The sequence below is a fragment of the Triturus cristatus genome, chromosome 6, assembly GCF_964204655.1.
Source record: "Triturus cristatus chromosome 6, aTriCri1.1, whole genome shotgun sequence".
Classification (NCBI taxonomy): domain Eukaryota; kingdom Metazoa; phylum Chordata; class Amphibia; order Caudata; family Salamandridae; genus Triturus; species Triturus cristatus.
In genome coordinates, this window is record NC_140589.1 from 957010325 (window position 1) to 957032375 (window position 22051).

Here is a 22051-nt window from a genome sequence, read left to right on the forward strand (position 1 = left end):
GTAGGAAATTTCTGTCAGCCCGGTGATTCCACAACTTTCCCAAACAAAAATGTGCGGAAAACGTGATTATTTTAGCTAAATTTGAGGTTTGCAGTGGATTCTGGGTAAGGAAACGTTGGGGGATCCACGCAAGCCATACCTCCCTGGAATTCTCCAGGTATCTAGTTTTCAGAAATGTGTGGGTTTGATAGGCTTCCCTAGATAGCCGCCGAGCACAGGGCCAAAAACCCCGGTGACCCCCCTTGCGCAACCAGGCCGTTTTGAGATAGGCAATTTTGATGTTGCCTCAATAAGTTTTGGGCCCTTGCCTGTCGCAGGTACTTGGGCCTCCCACACAAGTGAGGCACCATTTTTATCGGGAGACCTGTGGGAACGCTGGGTGGTAGAAAATTTGTGTCAGCCCAGTGATGCCAAAACTTTCCCACACAAAAATGTGCGGAAAAAGTGATTTTTTCAGCTAAATTTGAGGTTTGCAGGGGATTCTGGGTAAGGAACCGTTGGAGGATCCACGCAAGCCATACCTCCCTGGAATTCTCCGGGTATCTAGCTTTCTGAAATTTGTGGGTTTGGTAGGTTTCCCTAGATGGCCGCCGAGCACGGGGCCAAAAATCCAGGTGACCCCCCCCTTGCGAAACCAGGTCGTTTTGAGATAGGCAATTTTGACGTCGCCTCAATACGTTTTGGGCCCTTGTCTGCCGCGTGTACTTGGGCCTACCACACGAGTGAGGCACCATTTTTATCGGGAGACCGGGAGAACACTGGGTGGTAGGAAATTTGTGTCAGCCCGGTGATGCCACAACTTTCCTACAAAAAATGTGTGGAAAAAGTGATTTTTTCAGCTAAATTTGAGTTTTGCAGGGGATTCTGGGTAAGGAAACATTGGGGGATCCACGCATGCCATACCTCCCTGGAATCCCCCGGGTGTCGTTTTCAGAAATGTGTGGGTTTGGTAGGTTTCCCTAGATGGCCGCCAAGCACGGGGACAAAAACCCAGGTGACCTCCCTGGCGAAACCAGGTCGTTTTGAAAAAGGCAATTTTGATGTCGCCTTAATACGTTTTGGGCCCTTGTCTGCCACGTGTACTTGGGCCTCCCACACGAGTGAGGCACCATATTTATCGGGAGACCCGGGGGAATGCTGGGTGGTAGGAAATTTGTGTCAGCCTGGTGATACCACAACATTCCCACACAAAAATGTGTGAAAAAAGTGATTTTTTCAGCTAAATTTATGGTTTGCAGTTGATTATGGGTAAGGAAAAGTTGGGGGATCCACGCCAGCCATACCTCCCTGGAATCCACCTGGTGTCTAGTTTTCATAAATGTATAGGTTTGCTAGGTTTCCCTAGGTGCCGGCAGAGATAGGGTTAAGAAACTACATCTAGGCACTTTGCCAAAAAAGGTTCATTTTTCACTGTGAAGTTGTGGTGTGTCCACATTGCGTTTTGCGCTGTTTCCTGTCGCGTGCACTAGGCCTACCCACAGAAGTGAGGTACCATTTTTCTTGGAAGACTTTGGGGAACGCGGGGTGGGTGGAAATTTGTGGATCCACGCAGATTCCGGAACTTTCCACCACAGAAATGTGAGGAAAATATGGTTTTCTTGACAATTTTTTAGGTTTGCAAGGGATTCTGGGTAACAGAACCTGGTGGGAGGCAGACAAGTCACCCATCCTGAATTCCCCTGGGTGTCTAGTTTTTAAAAGTGTATAGGTTTACTAGGTTTCCCTAGGTGCAGACAGAGCTAGGGTTCAAAAACTACAGCTAGGCACTTTGCCAAAAAAGGGTCATTTTTCACTGTGCTATTGTGGTGTGTCCACGTTGCGTTTTGCGCTGTTTCCTGTTGCGGGCACTAGGCCTACCCACGCAAGTGAGGTACCATTTTTCTTGGAAGACTTTGGGGAACGCAGGGTGAGTGGAAATTTGTGGATCCATGCAGATTCCAGAACTTTCCACCACAGAAATGTGAGGAAAAGGTGGTTTTCTTGACAATTTTCTAGGTTTGCAAGGGATTCTGGGTAACAGAACCTGGAGAGAGGCAGTCAAGTCACCCATCCTGAATTCCCCTGGGTGTCTAGTTTTTAAAAATGTATAGGCTTACTAGGTTTCCCTAGGTGCAGACAGAGCTAGGGTTCAAAAACTACAGCTAGGCACTTTGCCAAAAAAAGGGTAATTTTTAATTGTGAAAATGTGGTGTGTTCACGTTGCGTTTTGAGCCGTTTCCTGTCGTGGGCACTATGCCTACCCACACAAGTGAGGTACCATTTTTATCAGGAGACTTAGGGTAATTCAGATTTGTAAAGCAACTGTTATTACCTATTGACTTTCGATGCATTTCTGCCTTCCACATGAAAGACAATGTGTAAAAAAGAACTCATTTTGAAAAATGATCGATAATTCTCATGCTAATATGAGTATTCCCAATTTTGTAAATGTGCAAATATCTACTGTTTCTAAACTCTATATTTTGTTCACATTTCAGAAATACACAGGTGTCTTTCATACCGATTTTTCCATGTATACATTTTCCCAGAATAATTGCTATATGCCTGGTACATAATGAAAAACCATTGGAAGTCGCTGCTCAGTTTTTGGCTCTGGGTTCGTCGAGTTCTTGGTGAACCTACAAGTCCTATATATCCCCACAACCAGTGGGGTTCAGCGGATGTAACGGTATATTGCTTTCAAAGAGTTGTCATAGTTAGAAGAAGTTACAGGTGAAAATGACACAAAAGGCTGTTTTTTAACTAATTTTCAATTTTTCCAATATTTAACTGTTAGTTTCTATAAAGAAATCTTGAAGGATCTACAAAAATGACCCCTTGATGAATTCAGAATTTTGTCTACTCTTACAAAATCTATAGCTTTACAGGATCCATTATTGCTTTCATACCCATGTCTACCATTAACTGGAAGGAGGTTGAAAGCACAAAAAATAGCAAAAATAGGCTATGTCCCAGAAAAATGCCAAAACTGTGTAAAAAATGTTGGTTTTCTGAAAAAGGTCTGTCATCCCCGAAAAGCTGGGAAAATGGTGATTCCAGGGCCACAAATTCTTTTTTTATAACATTTGCAGGGAAAAGCCCAGACGCTTTCATTTGCAGTACTTTTTTCCCATTTTTGCTGTATTTTGGCTAATTTCTGGGTCCCCTCAAGTGGAATCCACAAACCCTGGGTACCTTTAGAATCCCTAGGATGTTGGAAGAAAAAGATACAAATGTGGCGTGGATATCTTATGTGGTCAAAAATTAACAGGGTCCTAAGCGTGAACTACCCCAAATAGCAAAAAAAAGGCTTAGCACAGGAGGGTAAAGGCCTAACAGTGAAGGGGCTAGACTACCTCCACTTTTTCAAAAGTTCATCTTTGCCTGTTGGTTTACTACTGTGAATTTGCTTTTTTACTGCAATTGGCCATCACCGTTTGCCTTTTGGCTCTTTTTAAGAATATTGATAGAGCAGTCAACCGAGTGCTGCCCACGCGACTGGACCGTAGAGACCGCACCACGCATCCCACTCAGATTTCGAAGTGATGACAACCATATAGTAAGTTTGCCCAATTGACCATGCCACCTATGTCTTTGATACAGTGATACCGCTTTGCTGTGATTTATTGCACAGCTTCCCTGAGCACACATACAGCACCATATCAGAAATGTAACTCCTTTTGGGATTGATTTAGTGTATTCTAATTCCTCTTTCTGATAATACATCCTCTAACCATGTCTCACCAGGCACTCTTGTACAACTGCTGTTTTTGGTGTACTTGCAACAAATATTTTGTTTGAACTTGCTACTGTGTTGTTCCTCATGCTTTGCTGCGCCAATATCCCATAGCTCCCATTAGGATGCATATGGTACCTCCCTTATGGTAGACCCTTATTTTTCTCGTACTGGATTTATTATCCCAGATGACATAAGCTTGCTTTCCTTAACCTTGTTTCTCTCAGGACCTCAACCCCTTTTTTTAAAGGGGTGCACCTGTACAATCCTTACTGTTATTTTATGCCTTGGCTTTATTGGTTACTTTATGTCCTTATCCCTTTCCTCTTACCTTATTACTTTCACAGATATTAGACCTTTGCATTCAGAAGGTGTCACAGCTTGGTGAGTTGCGATTTAGTGCCTTCTTATCCGTTATTGATAAGCATATTGTTAGCCACAAAACCAGTGCATTACCATACAATATTGTGAATGATTATGCTCTTTTTACTTCATTCGCCTACCTGGAGAATCTGTTGGCTCTATTTATATATACATATTGTACGCCACAAAACCAGTGCATTACTACAAAATATTATGAGTGATCATGTTATGTTTGTTTACCTTATGCGTCCACCTGGCAGCTCATGTATTTGAGTCACCAACATCAGTGTTTAATACTTCAATTCTTGTTACTCAGGATAAATATGAACCATACGGACACTAACCACATATTAACGTGATGACATCGGAAAATGTAGTGCTATCATCGTGTTTTACATGTATAATAATTCAATAAACTGTTCTTTTTTCCTCATTTTCTTACTCTCCTATGTCTTTAATCTGCTATCTCTGGTACACACTACTCAATCCTCTTTTCTGTGTACTTAATCTGCACTTCAAATCACACTTGAACCACTATATATCAACCTATTCTATCTCACTATTGTTATTTTGATTTATTTATGCTCACTATTCTTAATCAGCCTTGAATAAGCCCTTGGACCGCTGGCCTTTTGGGTAAAACACCTGTTGGCTGTTCTTGTGTTCACTTCGATTTGAATAAAGAGCAAAATACCAAAAACATAGTATTCTACTTTCTGTATCCACAACGTCTTACCAGAATTTGGGATTCCCTTACACTAGGATTTCACGTATTTACCTTTGGCACAAACCTATCACATTCTCGAAATGTTAACTGAAACCTGATCATAGCTAAGTATACGGTGGCTAAGGCTGTCCACCTTTATTTGACCTTTATGGATTTATCGGCTGCCTTCGATTGTGTAGTCCATTCTAAGCTGTGGAATCTAATGGAAGAAACGGGAATCGAGACACCGATAATTCATTTTATTCGAGAGATGTACTCCGACGCTATGGCTTGCGTCCGCCATAGAAGAGAGGGTGAATGCACAAGACACTTTACTATCACCCGTGGAGTTAGCCTGGGGTGTGTCCTTGCCCTTTTTTATTTGCATTGTATACAAATGCTGTAGTATTGACCCTGGTTTGGTCTACTACAGATGTCCCTTTTATCAATTCATTTCCTGTCCCGATACTCCTCTATGCAAAAGGCAACGCACTGCAAAGACTCATGCGGAGTATACAAAATTTATGGACAATTTGGTTTTGAGAGTATACGAATCTAAATCCATCATACTAGTGGCAGGGTTAAAGTTCAAGAAATACCCTAGAATGCTTATAGAGGGGAGTAAACTGGAGGTTGTGGACAGTTTTAATTATCTAGGGGTCATATCAATAGGGGAAACAAAGGGCAAAATACAGTGACTTTTAGAGGGCTTTTAATGGAAAAAAGTATTGGAGGGCTTGTTAGCTTCATAATAAAACTTGGATTGCAACCAATTGAAATAATAAAAAAGATCTATGAGGCAAAAGTAATATCTGTTGCCTCCTATGGGGAAGCTATTTGGGGCCTAACTGATGTATCTACATTGCAATGCATAGAGGATGATTTTCTGAAAAGATGAGCCTGCGTCCCGCAATCATGTTTCTCTTGCAATCATGTTTCTCTTATAATTGTCATTCTGAGCTTAACCTGCCTTAAATCACAGATCAGATCCGCATTTTCCCTATCCCACTATGGCATTCAATCTGGAGGAAAGAATCTTTAAGCTTAACCAGAGACATTTTAAAAGACTCCCTGAAACTAGATTGGGCAGTTAAGATCCAATGGTTAAAATACACCGAGACCAACTTGAAAGCAATTAGCCTAGACAAATTGTATAAGGATCCCAACCTATGCCTGACAACATCAAGGAAAGAATTGAAAGGCTGATTACTGGATAGTCTGGGAAGACGTAGGAGAGAGCTTAATCGTAATAAGAACACGGTCAACCAATATTCTTTAGTACCAAGTATAATTAACACTGTTTCTTCATATCTGACATTTGTTTCGAACACCCAACACAGATATGTATTGCTGAGGTTCCATCTGAATTATATCCTGCTAATACTAGGCTATCCTGCTAAAACATATCCCATTGATGCCCTCTCTCTCTCTGTTCATGTGAAGCACAATCCTCCCAGACCGATCTTCATTTTTTATTCATTTGTAAGTTACTTGTTGAGGTAAAGAATAGATATATTCTACCACTTATGCACAGACTTAATTTTAGACAATGTCGGATGGCCTTATAGCATCTCCACTTATTAGCCAACTCCTTTGTCTGCTATTGTGTGGCTTTGTTCTTTTTGTCTGCCATAAGAAGGAGAGGATTAACCTTATAGGCTTTGTGCCATATATATAATGAGGGGAGAGTCACGAACATTGTTTTCATCTACAAGAATTGTCTGCTTTTTAACATGATTTGTTTTATTCCTTTTATGATTTTAATTGTATTTTCTATTGTTTATTGGTATGTGCCTATTATATTTATAATGATCTTAATACTAATGATTGATTGTTTGTAGAATACCATTTATGCCGTTTTCAGCGGCAAAATAAAGTTATTATGACTGACTGAGTGTTGGACTTGGCCCTTTTCCCGGAAATTTTTCGCTTTTAAGGGAAACCACATGTTATATAAATGCAAATATTGAATGCTGTGCGATGGTGTACGCAGACTGAGTTTCCAACATTTTAAACCTGAACTTTTAAAATGGATGCCATGGCTGTGTGGTTGTGCCGTCTGACTGAGCTGGGTTAACAGTCTAGTCGTTATTTCTTAGCAACCCCAGCTTTTGGAGGGAAGCCTGGCACCCAGGGTGCTCTACCCCTCCCCCTAGGCCAGTTAGAACCAGTTTCCCCAGACGCTTCTAGAAGCTTCTGGCACTGTCTGGTAGTTGGGGTGAGGGGCGTATAAAGGGCGGAGCTGGGCTGCCATGTGCTCAGTCAGAGGGTGGACCTGAGAGAGAGGGGACCTGCTGCCAGGGGTTACCGCTACATGGGCCTGTGTGCTGGGCCCTGAGCTTACCTACACCCCCCCCCCTACTGTCCACAGGGCATGGGGAAACTATAGTTGGGGCGATGCTAACCTGGAGGAACCCACACAGGAGTTTTAGGCGGTAGGGCCTAGTCAGGGACCTATGCCGCTGGAAGTGACAGGGCTTAGGCGCTGCCTTTTAAGTTGAGTGAGGGATCCTGAACTAACCCACTGATCTGGCCCGGTGGGAGGAGAACCCAAGGACGACTCACAGAGACTAATTAGTCCGCCTTCAGCCACCAACTCAACTCGCCCCCTCAAGAAACCCTCAACCAAGGGCGCAGGAACCAGCAAGCGCCTCGTGGGACCCTGACTGCAGTCCCTGCGGAAAGAGAGCGCTATATTCAAGCTGCCTGCGGAAAGAGAGCGCTATATTCAAGCTGCCTGCGGAAAGAGAGCGCTATATTCAAGCTGCCTGCGGAAAGAGAGCGCTATATTCAAGCTGCCTGTGGAAAGAGAGCGCTATATTCAAGCTGCCTGCGGAAGGAGAGCGCTATAATCGGTGAGCGCTATATTTGAATTGACTGTGTTCTGCTGGAGGGCACTGCCTTTCCACTCCCCTGTGCTGTAGCAATATTGTTGGTAGATTGACGCCAGCGGGAGCCCACCCCTTGGTTCTGGCACCTTGGAGATTATTTAAATCCGAGCGGGAGCCCACCCTGCGTGTGTGCTGTACCGTCGGAGGGAGCCCACCCCTCATTGTGGGGCAGAGGAGCTGCGGGTACTCACCGCCGACGGCCCGGATCCCGCACGCTAGACGCGGGAGGAGAAAGGAGGCGCTGTGCCCAGTGCGCCACCGCAGCCCCCGAGGCCAAGGGAGGGCCGCCGCGGCTTCAGCGCGGGCCGTCCGAGGCCTGGAACGCGCGAGCAAGCGTTACTCAGCAACCGGGGCGCCGGCCGCGTCATTGGCCACGCCCCCGGGAAGCTGCGCCAGGATTGGCTGCCGGAGCAAGTCGAAAAGGAGGACGGGAGCCTACCCTGCCTCCCCCAGCCAAGGACCAGAAGTCCCGGGTCCCAGGAGGGGGCCCGGGTGAAGCCGGAAGAGACCAGAGCTGGAGCCCACCCCGCCGGTTGGTGCCCCCGTGGTCGAGGAGGACCGCCGCTGGAACCGGAAGACCGGCGCCCGCGCCTGGTGGTGGGCGGGGCCGGCCGAGTCAGCCGTCCGGAGCCTCGTGGGCTCTTCACTGAAGTCCCGGGTCCCAGGAGGGGGCCCGGGTGAACCCAGGAGACGTGCTGCCGTTGGCGGGGCTCCCGGGTGCCTGGGGAGAGCCCAGCATGTTCCCCCCGGGGAGGCCGAGGGAGGACGAGAGCGTCGCGGGAGAAGAGGAGAGCCTGGGCCTGGCGGGAGCCCACCCCGCCTGCGTGTGGCTGCGGCTGCAACCGGAGGGAGAAAAAGCCTGCTGCCGGGAGGCCGCCGAGACGCCTGTAGCCCCAAGAGCCGTGAGTGGGGCATTGGGGGAACCAGTGGCGTGGAGGGGGCAACGGGGCACATTATCGGTGCCCGCCCCGGCGATCCTCCTAAAAGGACCAAAGTGGTCGTGTGGGCTTCCCCGCTGCCCCGCTTAGAAGGGGGCAGCGGCACGTTTTGGGGACCGGGTGGGGTGCACTTGGAGGGTGTGTCGGGTACACAGTCGGTGCCCGCCCCCGGTACCTGCACAAAGGGCCCCGTGGGGCCATACTTGGTTGGGGACAGTTCCTTCTTGGGCCTGACACAGCTGCATCGCTGAAGCGGCAGCTGCAACGAAGGGGCATTCCTGATTTGTAAGCCCCAGAGGAGGGACTCACCACTGGACAGTGCCCGATCTGGACTGGCTATACCCCACAGCCCCGCTGGACAGTGGGCAGTGGTAACGTGACACGAGGCATCTGGTAATGCCTTATGCCCATAATGTTACCTAATGTTTTCCTCACAGGGTTGCCAGGCTGATGGTGGACATGTATGCCTAGGGAGGAGCCTCATGATTCATGCACATGTGTCCATGCCCCATGTGACCTATGGCCATGTTCGTATGCCGAGTGTAATGGGTTTCTGCCCCATGTTAATGCGGTTATAGGTCAATGTTGATGCCTACATGCCCAGGTGCATTTACGTAAAGTGTACTGTTAATGTGGGGTATGCTAATGTGCTTATGCGAAGTTCGTTAATCACCAGCAGCCCCTGGCTGTAATGTATTTAGGAGGGGTGGTTCCGCATCTACTGTTTATGCATAATGTGTGGGAACACTAAGGATATGGTTTTCCTTCCCTAGGCCACTGTGTTTATAGGCCATGTTGGTGCCTAGCGCCTAAGTGTATGCCTACTGTGTTTAGCCCCCTAGGAGAGGGGCAGGGCATAGGTTGTTATACCTACTGCATAGGCTGTGTAATGTTTCATGGGAGTGAGGGGAAAAAGGTCCTAATCCCTTACTAACCACATAATAAGCATATATCCTTCTCGTACTTGTTCTTGCCCATAACAGGGGGAGAGGCCCCTATCCCCCTAATTTTAAGAAGAATTCTGAAGGTGTGTCTGGGCAAGAGTTTAATCTTATATTTCAAAGGAACGAATTTCCAAATCAGTGCAGGTTGATCCGATGGTGTTTATTCATTTATTTGTTTTTTATTCGTAATAGTGAATAAAGAAAAGAGATGGCACAGCCAACACGTGTTTCGCCCCTTACACGGCCATCCGGCCTGGGGCTTCCTCAGGGCGGGTAATTTCGTAATGGTTTCTCAACTATGTAAATAAAGATTTAGGGGCCGATTCAAAGAACTAATCTGAGATAAAATCCAATGTAAGATGGTAATTGATGAAAGCTTTGGGGCGACACTCCTCGCATTGGCGGAGGAGCCTCCACTGGAGGCTAGATAGAACAAGATCATGAGATCCAGTAGTAAACATGGGCAAAGCCTAATGGGAAAAGAGAAAAAAACTGAGAATGTTTCAATGGTACTCATTTTATCGGCTTCAGAAGGAGGGAAGGCTAAGGGGGTCCCTGCCTGGAAGGAGGTTTGGACGGGGAAGGTCCACCCCCCTTCCCCTTTTCTTCTCCCTTCTCCCCCCCACACCCACCCACTTGGCTAAATTCTTAGATACCGCTCAGCTCCCTCCCCCCTCCCACCCGCCCAGGGGCACATCAACACCCCATCAAGAATACCCTTGTGTCATACACATCAAGAATACCCTTGTGTCATACACATCAAGCAGAGGATGCGGATGCCCCTTAAACCTCCAGATTGAGCATAGGGCTACACCACCGCCTAACCATGCGCCCAACCACCCATCCAGCCTCGCAGTGGATAGCCTTTGGGCGAGCACAGAGAAGGTGGGGTGCTGGACCTGGGCTGCTCCTTGGATTCATAATTGCACAATTGGAATGTTATGCTTTGTATATATATTGCCATTTACTAAACGCATCTCGTGTATAGAAGATGATGCATAGGGTACTTCAAAATTTGGTTACTTGTCATCCTATATTATTAATGACTTCTTCACTAAAACTTGATGATTGTAGATTGGGCAATGTGTGTTGATGTTTCATCCATTTCAAAGTGTCATTCTAAAGATTAAGCACACAATTTTGTGACATATACGTGAAATCATGTAGGACTATTTGTATAAAATAAACACAACATAAACAACATGTGTATTTGTAAAGCGCACGTTTCCATAGAAGGGTATCTTAGCGCCAAATAACAGATGTTTTTGTTACCCAACTCAATGGTACTCATTTTATCGGCTTCAGAAGGAGATAAGGCTAAGGGGATCCACTGGGATTTGAACCTGACTTGTGACCAAGAGGTCAAACACAGGCCCCTACAGTGGACACATTAGTCCATTAAGTCACCAGACCAGACTTAGCATATCAGTATCTAAAATAGTTTTGTGGGGTTGGAATTAAGGTTAAGTGAAAACCTCCATGTGTATATTTTTTGTCTTCGGAGGATTCGTCACCTCTCAACTTAATTATACCTCAACTGAAGGTTTTTCACAGTGAATAGTAACGGTTTTTGATGGTTCCACCCCAATCCCATAGAGTTAGTGGGCTTTGGCCTTAATACGGATGAATGTCTACCAATGGAATAAGCCTGAATTTCCCTAGATATAAACAAGCATAAATCACCCCAGGCCATAATAACCATTAACGGCACCTGATGGTATCTAGTCAGTAAGGATCCAGAGTGGCCCCTGTCACTAATAAGCATTAATGTCTAGAGCCTGTGAGGAGTTTTAATTGTAGAACTCATTTATTAGCCTGAATGGCTCATGTACGTCATAAGCATGATTGGCCCCTTGGAGTAACATACATGAATAGCCAAAGGAATGTCCGTCCACAGGAGGTAATTTATTTATCATTTATTTTAATCAGTAAGTTTCTATACCGTGGACCTAGCCACATGCTCTGCAAACCACTTCACATATTACAATTTATAATATAAAAGACAGGTAAGGGATACAGAGGTTATGGAGAGTAAATGTAGCCTTTTAGATTGTTTCTGAATAGGTGATGAGTCTCCAGGTTTCTCCTGAATGATAGGAGATTACTATTAAGTCCAATAGACTTTCCAGGTTGTTCTACAGTCTTGGAGTCTAACACGAGAAGGCTTTTTCAGTGTTTTGGATTTTATTAATTTTGGAATTTCTGGAATTAAATGTGATTTGCTTCTGATGTTTTTATTTCCTCCAGTGGTCATACATTTAGCTTTCAAATAGTTTGGTAGGTTTAGGTATATGTTTTTGTTTGTGAAGAACGCCATTTTTAATTGAATTCTGGCATCTAGGGGAAGACAACAGGGTTCTTTCATGGTGGGGATAATACATCCAATATCTTAGCACTTCTGACAAAATTGGTGGCTGTGTGTGATGGCACTAAGAGGGGCAAGGGCTCTTGTAGGAAACCATTCGCGTACTACCTTATTGCCCTCAAGGTTTGAGAAGATCAAAACATCCACAGCTGTCATGAAGTCGTCAGCTGGGATGGTAGGTTTCCTGAGAAGTTGGAGCTAGAAGGAGGAGGTTTTCACTAATATGGAAATGTGTGACGTCATGGAGATAATTAGGTTAATAGTGAATTTATGGGAGTTTACAGGGAGAACCAAGGTGGTAATTATACGAGGGCAGGCAAGACTTTTTAACGAAATGTGATTTGGGATGAGAATTAATGGCCCTAGCCAATAATGAGTCTTAATGGCCCCCTCCAGATATTAACATCAATGCTGCCAAAGAATAATGACACATGGTGGGAGGTATAAAGTTTACTCTACGAGCCACCACCTTGCCCTAGCCTTTCCCAAAGCAGGGGAGTATTTCCACTCTAGTCCTACCTTACCCAGGGCCATGCGAAATGCAGCAAATACCATAATTTCTAGTCTTCTAGCCTGTGTTCTGGTCCACTCCTCCTTCACCCTCAAAGGAATTAGAGTGGTGGTGGTCTGAGCCAGCTGCCCCTGAGACACAATTGGGCAGATTTCTTATTCCTCCTTGACCTTTATTTTTTGAGGGTCAGGGGGGCCAGACTGCATGAAGCTGACCCCACCCACTGCCATACTCTCCTGGCTTGAGCCTCACGGTGCTGTAGGGCAAAGAGGAGGGAGGCAGTTGATTGCTGCCCCAGGATACCTGGCTTTTTGGTGTATTAACACCATATTTACCAGAGCTCATTTCTCTCTGGCCAGGCAAAGCCTGACCAAAAGACCCTCAGTAATCCCAGCTGAAATCCATGAGATAAGAAGAGCCCTGAATAGCAGTTGGGGGGAGGCGGGGCTGGTGAGTTGAACACAGCCAGTCAACCCAGAGGCGTTTATGATTTTTCAAGTCAGATTTGCAATTTTTCTTTCTTTATTCATAGTGATGTATTTTTCTTTTCACCCACAATAAGTTATTTACTATAATAATATAATAAATATAATAAATATAAATATTTACTGGGAAAAATTACACCAGGTCTATATTAGGGTGTCTTATTAATGCACGATCCCTGTGCAAACATGCATCTGAATTTGCTTTATTTATTGAGGCGCGTGGTATTAATGTAGCATTTATCACAGAGACTTGGGGCGATGCCTCAGCTGATCCTGATTTAGCGATGGCGGCTCCTCTTGGGTATACACTACATAGGCAAGATCGAGTGGGTAAAAGAGGAGGAGGACTGGCAGTCCTGTTTCTCTGCACCTGGAAAGGAGTCTTTATTTCCCAACATAATGACCCCCATTTGGAGTCCTTACTTTTTAAATTGATAATCGTCATACTTTTAATGGCATGCTATGTTACCGGCCGCCAGGCACACGGGCTAGTTTTTTAAAGGATATTGGTACCTCTCTGGATGTCCTGGCTCAATCACCAGATTTCACTCTTTTGGGTGATTTTAATGTCCACCTGGAGGACCCCCTAGATAGCGATGTGGTACATTTTTTAGACATTGCAAATAGCATGGGTCTTACCCAGCGGGTATCTGGCGACACACATTTGGCAGGTCACCTGTTGGATGGCATATTTTCTAATAATGACCTTCTGAAGTGTTTTCCACCTATACCAATTGTCTGGTCAGACCACAAAGCTGTCATGTTTTCTTTCCCAATTCAAAACCCCCATATAAAGAATAGAATAAACTGACAGCGGAAAATGGTCCATCCATGGAATAAATTAAATGTGGGTGTGCTTCAAACTGCTTTAGCACAAAATATCCCACCACCATTAGATGACCCCCAATAAAGCTGTAGCAGCATTTGATGAATGGTTAAGGAAGTCACTTGATCAAAGCCTACAAGCTAAATGCATCTCGAGCCATAGGTCCAGACCTACTGAGCCTTGGTATACTGAACAACTCAGGACACAAAAACAAAAATGCTGTCGTTTGGAAAGGAGGTGGAGATTATCTCCCAACGTGGATAATAAAGCTGACTATAAATCAGCCTTACTGGAGTATAAAACCCTTATTAGTAAAGAAAAAACTAGGTATTTTACTACGGTAATACTGACAGCTAAACATTCATCTAAAGAGCTTTTTTTAACAGTAAAAAGATTAGCTAAATGTGCTGTGGCTACTGATCCTCCGAAAACCCAGGTGTTTTGTGATAGAGTGGCCACATACTTTCAAGAGAAAGTTAAGGAGGTCTACGACAGTTTTGCTGAGTCTACAGTTCATGGAATAACTACATCGTCAGTGGAATCAGCAAAATCTAAGACTGCCTGCATTGAGTCAGGCATCCGTGCTGAGGGTAGTAATAGTAGTAATACCCCTGAATTATCTACTTTCTTTCCGTTGACAATGGAAGCAACAATAAACTTGATAGAATCCATTAAATCAGGTTCTCCATTGGACCTCTGCCCTCCAAAACTCTTTCACCTCTTGCCTGAAACATTCGCATCTTATTTGATGCCTATTTTTAATAAAATGTTTTTATCTGGCATTTTCCCTACCTGTTGGAAGTTGGCATCTGTGCTCCTCCTTCTGAAAAAACCAAACTTAGATGATACCGATCCTAAGAATTATCGTCCGATTTCTAGACTTCCGCTACCTGCTAAAATGGCGGAGAAAGCAATGAATAATAGTCTATCAGAATATATTGAAAAGAACAACTTCCTTGATGATACTCAATTCGGGTTTCGTAAACATAACAGTACCGAATTGGCCCTAATCACAGCCTCCAAAAGGATTAGGCAAACTTTCGACCTGGGGGGCAGTGCAGCACTTGTGCTGCTTGACCTCTCGGTGGCATTTGACACCGTAAACCATCAGAAACTTTTGGAAGTTCTGAGGCGGATCGGTGTCAAAGGGAAGGCTCTTACCCTATTTTAGTCATTCCTGTCTGGCAGAGAACAGTTTGTTGCCTTAGATAATTTTAGGTCACCAAATTTCACATTACCCTGTGGGGTACCACAGGGATCATCCCTGAGCCCCACACTTTTTAATGTTTATGTTGCACCTTTGGCGAAACTGATTAGATCCCTGGGGTTCTCTGCAGTCTCCTACGCGGATGATACGCAGATTATTGTCTCAGTGTCAGGATCCCCCACTGACACTGTGAAGTGATTCCACTCGTGCCTACACCAGGTGGGGAAATGGATGGCTACCAACTGTTTAAAATTGAACTCCAGTAAGACGGAGGTGCTACTTTTTGGGGCTCACACCAATTTTTGGTCACCAGATCTCTGGCCCCCAGAATTGGGTCCACTTCCTACACCAGTGACCAAGGTTAGGAACTTGGGAGTCACTTTTGATTCTAAACTTTCATTTAAATATCATGTCAATCAGGTTACCTCCCTTTCTTTTTATACATTCCAAATCCTTCGAAAAATCCTCCCATTCATTCCAGCTGAGCTTCGTAAGTTGGGGGTTTCAGCACTTGTTCTTTCGAGGGCCGATTATTGCAATGGGCTCTTTATTAACCTTCGTAAAAAATGCTTAGCCAAATTGCAGGTTGTCCAAAATGCCGCAGCCAGGCTTTTACTGAATATCCCGAAATATAAATCAGTCTCTTTGGCATTGAAGGACCTTCATTGGCTGACAATAAAAACACGTATAGAGTTTAAAGCTCTATGTATTGTTTTTAAGACCACTCAGGAGATAGGACCAGGTTTTTTCAAACTGAATTTTTCTTTTACATTCCAGCATGCAACCTTCGCTCATCCTCGTCCATCGATCTGGTTGTCCACAAGGTGAAAAGATGCTCTTGGGGAGGGAGAAGTTTTTTGCTGGGTGCTACTAGGCTGTGGAATTCCCTCCCACCATATCTGAAACATGAGAACAATCTGTTAGCGTTCAGGAAGGCGCTAAAGACTTGGCTGTTTAGTCGTTGAGATCTGTGGGATCTCAGTCTCAATGAGTAAAAGCCTTGACACCTTCGGGTGAATGTTTCGCGCTCTACAAGTCGCCATTTCATTTCCTTTCATTTCATTTCAATGAGCGCATTTGTCAGTCTCCCATTGAGTATACTCCTTTCCCACTGGGAGGCACCCTGGTTGCTTTAAGCAGTCCCGTGGCTTAGTAAGTGGACTGCGGACACAAGTGAGTATATTTTGGTGCATAGTCATACATGCCTCAGTCCGCTTTATATCCTACCCTACTATCGAAGCACGCATGGAGTTAGAATATTAAATACACACTTCATTACAGTCAATGGCCGGTCTCATAATAATAGGTATGTTATCTTGTGGGTGTGTGTGAAATGCACACCATGTATGTCTGTGTATCTGCATACACAGAGACAATACCATTTAAACATGGTGACACAACAAAATCACCTTTCACTTACTTCAGTGTGATTTATAAGTTATTCGATACATTTTAAACATATAGCAGTATTCTACTTCTTGATAATTCCTCCTGTGTCATTGGTTCCAAGATGTCAGGCGCTACTATGTGCCATATCTCTGGAGTCAAATGTTGTGCGATGAGACGTTGGTGGGGCAAAGACATATGATGTTACTTTCGGCAAACCTATGAATTTGATTAAATGACACTAGTGATTTTCACGGTACTCAAATGATTGTTTGGTGGCAGTTTGACATTCATTGGGATTCCATGCTGATATTTGTTTTATAATTTTAAATTTGTATTAAATTACATATAAAACAACAATACGCTTTGTTAGTACGTTAATGGGTTCTTGGTAAACCTACAACCATAATGAGAGCACCATTTAAGCAAGCTTTGTATTTGCTACTGACGTGCACTGTGCCCTCACAGCACCTGAGTGACCTGAATTCAAATACTGAGAGAGCAAATTCAGCCTTTCATCCCTTAAGGTTGAAGAGGTGTGTGCTAATAAATGTGTTAACATCAACCGTTGTTACATTAAATTGAATTATCATTGATATATACTAAGTTAGAATGAATGTGAGACAATTCAATTCTGGATTTGGACCAATTTCATGATGACGATAGGGCAAGTTCATTCTTAAACTGTGGACCAATGACCGCTGAAGAAATAGACACCCTTGAAGGAAATATGTTGAGGCATCCTGATCCGGGGTTGAGAACCACTGAGAGCTGTAACTGGCCCCCTTCGCACACAAGTGAATTATCTACAGCAGACACCTTTTGAGGCAGGGGAAAGTGGGCTCTGGCCCAGGGCGCCAGCCTTTCAGGGGCCCCCTGATACAGCCAGATCTGTCCTGCAGAGAGTTTTTCCCTAATGACCTTGAACAATTCTTTAACAGATTGTATTAAATACGTTTTCCTTTCATTTTATCTTGTAGGTGATGTGTGAGAATATATTACAGACATTTTGCAGATGTGTTTATGTTTCATGCAACATCCACAAAAAAGTTTATTTTAGATAAAAACAGGGCCTCATGAAAAATGGGAGGGTGTCAAAGAGATTATTTGCAGTTATATTAGTGAGCTGCTGCTGTGTTACAATATTGAAAACAAATGTCACTAGCCCTGAATATCACATGTAAACATATTTCGAATTTGGACGAGTGTGTCTGTGCATTGTCAGTGACCTGGCCAAAGAAGACATATGAGCTGAAACTGGATCAGAAATTCAAATCTGCTCCGAATAGGAGGCCCCACAATATATGTAGCCCAGGGGGGTCCCCAAAATCCTTAAGAAGTCCCGAATCGACGGCACATCGTTTTACACCACGTATGCACGTGAAATGCCCTCCGAAGTAAATACTCTCCGCGAAAAAAAACATATTCAAAAGAGAAAAAAGCTAAGTTAGGAAACCAAACAGAACGCGGACATTGTCATCCTCGCCAGCACTCACCTGTCACTGCGTGTTCGGAGACATCCAACCAACGTCTAGTTACAAACTTGTCCCACACTGAAAACGCGACGCCACAAATGGGGGCGTCTAAAATCGCATTCTGGCCCCCCTGATTCTAAACACATCACCATACACAACGGATTGAATAACACTTTCCCGAAAGAGACCAGACGCCACGAATACTCCGCAGTGCACACATTCAGCGTGGAACCCACGAGGCCAGAGCCCGGTCCAGGCCTTTCTGACAGAGTATGGACTCCCAAAAAAAAGCGTTCTCAACCAGCTGATCGGCTGCTGCAGCCGAGACCAGCTCTTTGAAACACACTGCTTGTTTTTAGCCTGACTGTCAGGCAGACTCCTCCCCTCTGCTGCTCACACAAACACTGGCCATCAATTGGATCATAAACGTGCAACAAAATCAAATTGGCACGCTGACTACGTTCTTTGGAAAAAATAATGTATTTGGCATTTACAACTACCTGTTGTGGCTGAAAACTACTCTCGTCTCTTTTCCATGTTAGGCTCTCACACATTGCTCGTCAGAGCTTCAAGCTCCCAGCTATAAGGTCAAAGCACACACACCAACATCCCATGCATTATCACAACCTCCAGGCTGCCTTCACCAAACAACAGCTTCTCAAACACAGCCCATACCAAAACCTTCATGCCAAGACATTGCATCAACCACTTTTCTTAGGCAATGAACAGCAGACAGGATGCTACGCCACACAGATGTTCACTTGTCCACGCCTTCAATGCAGAAAGCTATGACTGGTAACACAACACCATCACCTCAGCCCTATCCTCTCTCGTCAAAAACACACACAACACACACACACACACACTTTCTCTTTCTCTCTCTGCCTTCATCACTACATACTCTAAGCTACAGTTAACATTCTGCAGCATCTCTGACACAAACCACACTTACACTGTCATGCCAACATATTATACAACCTTAATATCTAATGTAACCTTCAAGGCTAATCAATCAAAACCGGAAAAGCCATGACTAAGGCTCCCATTTTTCCGTTTTTACAGATTTTTACAGATAAATACAGGCAGAAAACTATCTATTTCTGGTCTGTATGTATTCTTAAATACAGATCAATACTGAAATTAGTGTTTTTTTGGGACAATACTCATTTCTGTCAGTTATGAGTGCTAGGTTACTAGCTGTACAGACTGAAAGGCAGAGAAGCATAAATAATATTTTCTAATGAAACTGAAATAACTGCAGCAGTGCAGCTATCCAAGCTGTTCTACAATGCAAACGTTTTCAAATGACTGTTTGGTGCTGTAAAGTGCTAAAATCCATTGGACATTCAAACATGAGTAAACATTTGTCAGTTAAATAAGTGTGGAAATATACCCATTACAGCATCATTTTTTACACTGAGCGCAACATAAATATGCATAAATACAGATAAAACCAACCAAAAAAAAATATGGCTAAATACAGACGGCAATGTAAAAAAACAAAAAACCTGGAACCCTAGTCATGACCTAGCAACAGTATGGTCCCTACACAAATTAACCATTTGCCCACATTGCATTAGAATAGTCTCTCTGTTCTAAATTGGAATCTTCAAGCAGTGCTGATTCTAAATCTGTTGGGCATTGTAGAGTCTTGCATACCCCAGGTCTATCAGTTCTTAAGGACAAACATGCCGTGGCCCTTCGGAAGCATGGTTCTGACACATTGGGGAAGGTGTGACCTTCATCTGATGTCACCCTGCAACACAACCTCTATTTCCCATTGCTAGATTTCAGGGGGGCAACTTCCTTTCTGGAAAGCCCATTTGGACAGGTTGGCTCAGGCCTACATTGTCACTTTAAAAAAAAACCCATAATTTATTGAACTTTATTGTATTCAAATAAAGAAAAACAAAACACGGAATAATGATTCATGGTGTGCACTCGACTCCCACAATTGCAACTAACTCCACTCTTTTCAACACAGAAATCATTCTCTCACCAACCCCCACCACGGCGACCTCATGATTAAATAGCGTTTGTCCGAAAGGTGGGAACTTCATTGTCCAAGTTAAATGACCTAGCCCTGCTGGGCTCCGGAGGGATGTCTCTATAGTCTGCCCAATCCCACCATATACACGGGCGCTTTTGGGGCAGCATCTAACCTTGAATACCCGCCTTTCAAAGAACATGCAATGATCCAATCCTTTTTTCCACCCCTCTAAAGAAGGAGGGCCCGAGTCTGTCCATCTATGTGCTATGTACCTCTTAACCACCAAGAGGCCTAGCCACAACAAAACCATCTTATATCTATGGCTATCTAAGTCAACATTGATGTGAAGCAGGGCCATCTTAGAGTCATGTGGAAGCTGCCACACCAGCACATCATTCCGCGTGGAGAGGACACTATCCCAAAATGTGTTGATCACCTCACAACCACAGATCAAATGATCTGAATCCCCATCATTGAACAACAGAGGCAAACAAGGGATTCTAATGTTCCCATTCTTCAAAGTTCATTTTGCATGCAATAGGCCCTGATGTAGAATCTTTAGTTAGATTGCTCTGTACTGGGATGTGATCACTGACTCTCGTGGTGAGGCCATGGCTGCTCTCCAGTCATCATTGGTCAAAAGCCCACAATCCCTTCCACAGGCCTCCCGCGAAGCGCTATGCAATCAGGAGCGTTGTTTGGTAAGGACCTGCCTATAGCCTTCACCTCCAGTGGACTGAAATCTGGGAGCTCCATGAGCCCTGTTACAGAAGGTTTTAGTGCACACTAGAGCTGAAGGTACCTAAAACATTGACTTAAATGCAGGTCGTATTCCTGCAGGTTGGAAAAGGATTTTTTTTCTTCTTTGGGATGCCCCTTATATGGTTTTTATCTACGTCTTTTTCATATTGTAAATCGGTAAATCCATCTGCACTTGTTTTTTAATGTGTTGTACATACCTTTTTATATGGTTTTTATGTATGTACTGTAATGAATTTTGTTCATTTTGTAGCGGGAGTGGGTACCTACAGAAATCTGGAGCTGTAACCATTAGGCCTTTGGTATTTTAAGACTGTGTATCTGATAATGTTTTTTTATCAACATGTTGCTTATCTTGCACTTTTATTGTCTATTTTACCGCAATAAAGTTGTTTTGAATTGAATTGAATTGATTTCATCACCACTCAACATGACATCTCCAAGTTTCGAAATACCAGTCACATCCCAACCCGCGAAACCCTGCAGCTATGAGTCCTGTATTAACCACCTTCCCCACCAATTTGGAGACTTCCTTTGTGAGTCTGTGCCTTCACCACAATGCCTTAGTTGTATTGCGCCAAATCCTTATAACCACTTGGGTTGCTGGTGCAAAAATACCATTCACCTAGCCCCCATATAAAAAATATAGTAACTGCTGTCCCTGCATAGTCCACCTCTCGGATGCAAAAGCAGGGTATCTAGCCACATCATACCACCACCATTTAGGATAGCCTTCTTGGCGGCTTAGTAGCATGATTTAATGCCTGCTGCCACAATGCCCCCTAATAGGTGGTTTTGAAACATTTGTGGAGGGCAATCCTAGGATTCCTATCCTTCCACAAAAACCCCTGAGCATGGCATTTATTTTGAGAAAGTTGCAAAGGATTACGTATGGGAAATTCTGCAGCTGATAGAGGAGATGTGGTAAGGCCACCATTTTAGAAATTGCAGAGTGACCAAGGAGTGATAAATGAAATGTCAGCCAGAACCGTATGTAATTTTGTGACCTAGAAATCTGTGGCTCTATATTGATGTCCCACCCCCTGTTAGCATCTGGGGTAACTTGCACCCCTAAGTATTTAAATCGTCAGTAACTACCCACACCTTTGGCACCCAACCCAAAATCCTAGAAACTGCATCTATAACGTACGTGGACGACTTGGCCCTCTTTATGTCAGGCCGGTAAACTTACAAAAAATCTGTAAAATTTGTAAAACCTTTGATCATGACCACTTCAGGTTACTCAAGAACACCAGGATGTCCTCCGCATAAAGTGCCACTCTCTCATCTATCCTCAGTCCAAATTGAGGCCCTTTATCTGGATATCCACCATTAACCATTCTGTGAAGCGATCAGCAAAGAGCAGTGGGGACAGGGAAAAACCCTGCCTCGTACACCGCCACACACTGAACATTTCCAAAGTGGCTTGTCCAATCCTAACACTGGCTAGCAAATCAGCATATAGGAGTTTTAATTATTTGCAAAATTTA

At 44.2% G+C, this 22051-nt stretch overlaps 1 protein-coding gene across 1 annotated transcript in view; it reads right to left on the reverse strand.

Moving 5' to 3' along the window:
- GJE1 (gap junction protein epsilon 1) overlaps positions 1 to 17909 on the reverse strand; it is a 245963-nt gene extending 228054 nt beyond the window's left edge. Inside the window, exon 1 of the mRNA XM_085609300.1 lies at positions 17834 to 17909. The gene's annotated coding sequence lies outside the window, so the exon portion shown is untranslated. The remainder of the gene's footprint in view (positions 1 to 17833) is intronic.
- Positions 17910 to 22051: the final 4142 nt, after the last annotated feature.